Genomic DNA, 7,189 nt, shown 5'->3' with positions numbered 1-7,189 from the left:
CAATATACATACAAACACAAAAGGGGCGCAAAGAAAGAAAATACAAAGACTTATGTAACCCTGTGTAGTTTTGGGGTTATAGGTCTTTCTCCTCTTGTGCAATAATCCCTGGTAAGGGCAAATTTGCCAGGAGAGATCATGGGGTTTTCCCCCACCCCCATGTGTTGTGTAGTATTCAGTGAAGATAGTGTCATCAAGCTCTGTGTTCAAATACAGTGACACAGGGGTGGTGCCTATTGGAGCTATTTAGTGCACAGCACTTCCTGTATTTAGGCATTGTCTCACCCCTCATGAGTGAGACTAGTCTGACCCAGCAAACTTCCAGGGCTCTGGCAAGTTTCTTGGCCCTCCCTTAGGGGAGAGGTGTGGGCAGGCTATTCCCCTTACTCCATCAGGGAGTAAGGGAAGAGCAAGGACAGCTTCTAGGGCCCTGACTAGGAGTGGTGTCCATGGACGTCTTGTGGGTTGGCAACCTACTATGTGCGGCTAAAGACCGGCTGCAATAATGGGCAGTCGGCCTGTGTCGGCTGTAATAAAGGATGCCAAAGATAAAGAATGCTTCTGTCCTTATTGTGGAGTCATTCGGGAAGAAGGTGCACACAGAGGTTCTCTTTCAGGGACTCCTTCCTACTATGCTGGGGGTCTGGAAGAGATGGAGGCGCTGTACCAATAGTGAGTATGACTCGGCTATACAGTACCTCACGAGGCAGTCCCGATGCCATTCCCCATACCATCGCGGGAGACTCAGGAGTCCTGTAAGCCAGCAGGTGCACCACACTACACCTTATGTAATATGGGTTGGGTTCCTGGATATGGGGCTCATATGAGATTGTGCCAGGGAAACACAATTACACTTAATCACAAATAATAAATATTAAACCATAAAAACATATAACTTCCACATAGAGGGACAAGATCATAATAGATCTACTGGTCTGAGCACCCCACAGAGGATAGGGTTTAAACAAACACCACTACAACAATGCCCTAAGATATTTTAAAGAAAAAAAGTCCAGCTGCCAAGATGAAAAAATAGCTACCAGTCTTAACTTTTTAGTAGTAGGTGTCCTCATGGAGTTGCTCCGCTAACGGCTTCCGGATTCTGTCGTCGCGTGTATCCCGTCGCTGCTATGACCTCACCGCTCAACGCGTTTCGTGTCGACTGGACACTTCTTCATATTTTCAATGTTTGAAAGGTGAAGTCACTATTGTCTGTCTGTTTCAAATTAATTGAAAAGTACTGCATGAGAATCCTCTCTAGCATAGGCTGCCCTCCTACTAAATATCTTCCCATTCAGTTGCTTATGTGTGGCTCAAAGTAATTGTAACCCTCCCTCTCCCACCCCCCATGAAGTTACTAGATTGTTACCAGGGGTTAAGTAGGAGATGCTAGGCGCCACCCTGTGGTGACACAGTGGTACTGTGCCACAGGAGTTATAAAGTAGAGGGGAAATGTTCTGGAGGGTAAGGAGAGAGCAGAAGCTTCGGGGAGTAAAGGCAAGGGGAACGTCCTTCCTGTAGAGTAGAGATTAGGCCCCCCTTCCGCCTCTGGGAGACATGGCAGCTACGGTATGTGTGGTGATTTAGTTGCGGCTCACAGGAGGCCTGAACCTGCTGGGAGCCTGGGGTGTACCTGATACTTTGGTTGACAGGATCCCATGCAGGTGGAGGCGCTAACAGTGTGGGATAACCCTGTGCAGGACAATAAGACATACACCCAGGTATGATATAACAGATTTACTGAACATAGGTAACTAATAACGATAACACAGAACCTCTCAGGCCTCGCAGGGCCGTACCCCCCCTTTCACCGTGCCACCCAAGCACCGTGTCCACACCCCGGTGGGGTTTAGCCCAAAGTACTGCAGGGTGTCCCTGGGCACCTAACCTCCCCAGTGTCCACAGGAACTAACCCACCCAAATGTGTGAGACAGCGCTGCCCCACTAGAACAGAAGTGTATACAGTTGGTACACAAGGTGAGGTACCTACCGGGTGCTCCCAGCACCCACCCGGGTGCGCCAATGCCGTAAAATGGGATCCACAGATCCAGTGATGTTATCCGCGAAGCCTCTGGCTCTACATTGGGTGGTGTCGCGCTTGGATGGTGCCACCATGCAGTGTGTCTGAACTGTAGGTGGTGACCTGGTCCCAGACCACCGGATGCCAGGATGCAGCCACGTCCTGGCTGTGTCCCTCACACTGCATCCTTATCTCATGGGCCTGTCCCTGCAGCAACCACAAACTAAGGGGAGGCGGGGACTAGCTGGGGCCTAACAGGGGGTCTCTGGCCTAGTGCAGGTGCCCCGACACCTGCACATGCAACCTACCCTGACCTTGTCCCAGCTCCGACTGGCATGCTCCTAGCGCACGCAATGTATCAATATCTGGTGCAGGGAGAATGCTGCAGTCCTATTGGCTAGTTTGCACCATGCGTCCGACAGCCCCATTGCCTTCTGGGAGCTGTAGCTTCCCTGCAGGGTTTTCTGTAATGGCCGCCGCTCTGCTGCCGATTCTGCACATGCGCGACTGTGCGCAAGATGGCGGTGCCCTGCTACGGGAGCCGCCGGCGACTCTGTCGCCCTGCCTTTACCACCGACAGCCTGGCTCAGCTCCTGCACCTCTCCCCGCCAACCTCCGCTGTCGGTCGCAGCCGCAGCCAGAGGTAAGGGGCGAAAGGGGACCCAAGTGGGGGCCCCTGCTATATTATGTTTATGTTGGGGACAGTGCCTTAACAGTTGATCCCTACACCAGGACAGAAGATACATGCAGGTCCCAGAGAGGGAATACAGACATTTTACAGAGAGCTGCATATATAGGGCTGTCACGTACGCTACCCCTGCGAGCATGTGACCTGCATACAGGACAAGGGTTAATACTCACGCTCGCAAGCGCTCCCACTTTTCACCTCTGCAGAGGTCCCTCAAATGGACAATATCTCCTCTACAGGACAAGCGTTAATACTCACGCTTGCAAGCGCCCTACCTTTCACTTTCACAAAGGTCCCTCAGATGAGTTAACATCTCCCCTAAATCCGTCCCAATATACCACTGTCACGAACAGCATAGAAGTGGGCACGTGACTTAGATATGCAATCAGGGTTAGTGCACACGGCTACTCTAGCCAACTCCCCTTTCACTTGTGCAAGGTACCTCCAGTGAGTTAATATTAACCCCTTACTCGATTGCAATCATATCTATACCTTTCACCACCTGGGGTAGTCATGCAAACAAAAGATGTCAAATTAATATTCACCAGGGCCCCAGTGAATTATAGAAAAAACTATGTATTATAGAAAAAACTATGCCCTTTAACACACAATGAGTTGTAGCAAAATGTGTACTCTCTCCAGAGTGTGAAACAGTTCAGTCAGAGCACAAAGCATTAATTATTAAATATTTTAATATATATAAAAATACAGTGCTTAGATTACAGAAAAAAGTATTACAAGAATATACAGTTACAAATAAAATGCAGAGCCATTTCTCTCAAAAAAAGGATGTAACATAATAGAAAACGCTATACGTCACCAAATGTCATATGTTTTCTCCCAGAGTGGTCACGGGCAAGAGAAGAAAAGATATCCCGTATTTGGTATTGTATTGTATGTCTTTAGTTATATAGCGCCATTAATGTACATAGCGCTTCACAGTAGTAATACATGTGGTAATCAAATAAATAACAGATAATATAAATAACAGATCATGGGAATAAGTGCTTTAGACATAAAAGTAACATTAAGGAAGAGGAGTCCCTGCCCCGAGGAGCTTACAGTCTAATTGGTAGGTAGGTAGAACGTACAGAGACAGTAGGAGGGAGTTCTGGTAAGTGCGTCTGCAGGGGGCCAAGCTTTATGTATCATGTGTTCAGAATATCCACAGTGCTATTCATATGCTTCTTTAAGCAAGTGTGTCTTAAGGTGGGTCTTAAAGGTGGATAGAGAGGGTGCTAGTCGGGTACTGAGGGGAAGGGCATTCCAGAGGTGTGGGCAGTCAGTGAAAAAGGTTTAAGGCGGGAGAGGGCTTTAGATACAAAGGGGGTAGAAAGAAGACATCCTTGAGAAGAACGCAAGAGTCTGGATGGTGCATAACGAGAAATTAGGGCTGAGATGTAAGGAGGGGCAGAAGAGTGTAAAGCTTTAAAAGTGAGGAGAAGAATGGAGTGTGAGATGCGGGATTTGATCGGAAGCCAGGAGAGGGATTTCATGAGGGGAGATGCTGAGACAGATCTAGGAAAGAGTAGAGTGATTCTGGCAGTAGCATTTAGGATAGATTGTAGGGGAGACAGGTGAGAGGAAGGAAGGTCGGACAGCAGGAGGTTACAGTAATCAAGACGGGAGAGAATGAGGGCCTGAGTCAGAGTTTTAGCAGTCGAGCAACAGAGGAAAGGGCGTATCTTTGTTATATTGTGGAGGAAAAAGCGACAAGTTTTAGAAATGTTTTGAATGTGAGGGGCGAATGTGAGAGAGGAGTCGAGTGTGACCCCTAGGCAGAGTGCTTGGGCTACTGGGTGAATGATTGTAGTTCCAACAGTAATGTGGAAGGAGGTAGTAGGGCCAGGTTTGGGAGGAAGTATGAGGAGCTCTGTTTTAGCCATGTTGAGTTTAAGGCGTCGGAGGGCCATCCAGGATGATATAGCAGAGAGACATTCAGAAACTTTGGTTTGTACAGCAGGTGTAAGGTCGGGTGTTGAAAAGTATATTTGTATGTCGTCGGCATAGAGGTGATAATTAAACCCAAAAGATGTTATTAGGTCACCTAGAGAGAGTGTGTACAGAGAAAAGAGAAGAGGTCCCAGGGCACAAATACACCTCTGTAGACATCTGATCTTTCATAATCTTTGGCCAGATTTAAATATTCTTTCTTCCCATGTAAACCACATAAACCCTCCCCCTGTCGTAAGTCAGATGTGCGATTTACGGTTTTATGACAGAGGGGAAAAAACGTCTTACAACGACTTTGAATTGTGCCTCAGTATATAACTGCACTCATAACTTAATTTCAGTAATACTTACACACACGTGAGACACATCAATACATTCAGGCACTCATGGCGGACCCAAAGAGACCAAACACGACCGTTTTAATCCTAAATTTAAGTGACAAATGAATATCTGTCCCTTATTATCTCTTAAACATACCGTGTGTGATTTCAGAATGTGCCCCTCGGTGACATGATTACAGATTTGTTACTCTTATTAGGCAGATGAGACGACATCACAGGATATTCTCATTTTTAATAAAGTCACTCATGTTGAATACTTTCTCAGCCACGCCCCTGGCCATTCATAAACTCCCTCCAGAGAATGCTTTGAAGCTCTTTCTAAAACAACTATGTTTATAGAAATGTATCACACTGGCCTTATTTTATTCCCACGTCTGCCAGACACTGCCCTTATCTCAACTCTATAGGCAATATACAACCCATCTGTCCCTTTTAAGTGGGCCATACAGGACAGAACAACCCCCCCCCCCCAATTAAGCTCTGTTTAAAGCACAGCATAGATTAATGACAAGCCAGACGCCAAATATTGTATTTTCTACTTCAAACTGTAGCTCAGTAACCCCTTAAGCACCATAAGGATTCAAATAACTAATATCTCATGATATTATCATGACAAGGGCTTTGGAATGTCAGGAGATCAGCCCCACAAGAGGATCTCCATATATATCCCCTGAGAAAGTGGCCAGCAGGGACAGGATGGCAATAATGACCTTCCCAGAACAGGACCTCAAATGGGGTCAGAGATAGAAGGAACACATGGGACAGAGCTATGCAAGTGAACAATGGGGACCCGGTCCAATACAAGTGAATGCACCTCCCAGGAGTGTTAAGAAAAGGGCACCCAGGGAAGAACTGTGTTAAGAGTTTGGCTGTATGGATGAAAAAAGGTACAACCCTGTCAATCTTATTGTAAATATGAATGCAGTGTTCCTATGTCTGGGAACATGAATAAAGATTGAAGTTGTACTAATAAAACTCCTGGCACCCATCATTTCCGTTGCCCACACGATTACTGTAACCTCCTGCTGACCGGCCTTCCTGCTTCTCACCTGTCTCCTCTACAATCTATCCTAAACGCTGCTGCCAGAATCACTCTACTCTTTCCTAAATCTGTCTCAGCGTCTCCCCTCCTGAAATCCCTCTCCTGGTTTCCTATCAAATCCCGGCCATTCTCCTGCTCACTTTTAAAGCTTTACACTCTTCTGCCCCTCCTTACATCTCAGCCCTAATTTCTCGCTATGCACCATCCCGAATCTTGCGTTCTGCTCAAGGATGTCTTATCTTTACCCTTTTTGTGCCTAAAGCTCTCTCCCGCCTTAAACCTTTTTCACAGACTGCCCCACACCTCTGGAATGCCCTTCCCCTCAATACCCGACTAGCACCCTCTCTATCCACCTTTAAAACCCACCTTAAAACACACTTTCTTATCAAAGCATATAAGTAGCTCCGTGGCTGATACTTTACACCTCATACATCGACCTTGACCCCTTGCAGACACACTTACCGGAACACCTTCCTACATTTTCTTTACGTTCTTCCAACCAACCAATTAGATTGTGAGCTTTTTGAGGCAGGTCTCCTTTACCTAAGTGTCACTTTTATGTCTGAAGCACTTCTTCCCATTATGTGTTATTAGTATTATTTATATGATTATGTTATGTGTATTACTGCTCTGAAACGCTATGTACATTAATGGCGCTATATAAATAAAGATATACATGCATACATACATACTGTACATCCAGCACCCCGAAAAAAGCTAAAGCTATGCTGATATGAAACACACAACTACTTAGATGTAACCTACCTAAGGCCGAGCTCACACTGCCTGCTACGGCCGTGCGCTACCATGCTCGTCTCCGCCGCGTGCTCCTGCAGCCCAGCGACCTCTGCTCAAGCTACAGCAGCGGGGACTGGGGTGCGCAGCGGGGACCAGGGGGTGTGTGCAGTGGAGACTGGGGCTGTGCGCAGCAGGGATCGCGGGTGTGCGCAGCGGGGACCGGGGTGTGTCCCCGTAGCTAGTTTAATTTTATTTATTTTAGTTTACCATCCCCCCTCGTCCCCACAATTTCAATACTGAACACTACCATTGGCCGCCAGGCATCTGTGACGAACGTCGTGTAGCGTGCTATGTGAGCGGGGCCTAAGAAGCTTGGCAGAGAGGGTTACATAATGAACAATAACAAC

This window comes from Ascaphus truei, chromosome 13, assembly GCF_040206685.1.
Source record: "Ascaphus truei isolate aAscTru1 chromosome 13, aAscTru1.hap1, whole genome shotgun sequence".
Classification (NCBI taxonomy): domain Eukaryota; kingdom Metazoa; phylum Chordata; class Amphibia; order Anura; family Ascaphidae; genus Ascaphus; species Ascaphus truei.
This window is presented reverse-complemented; position numbering follows the sequence as displayed.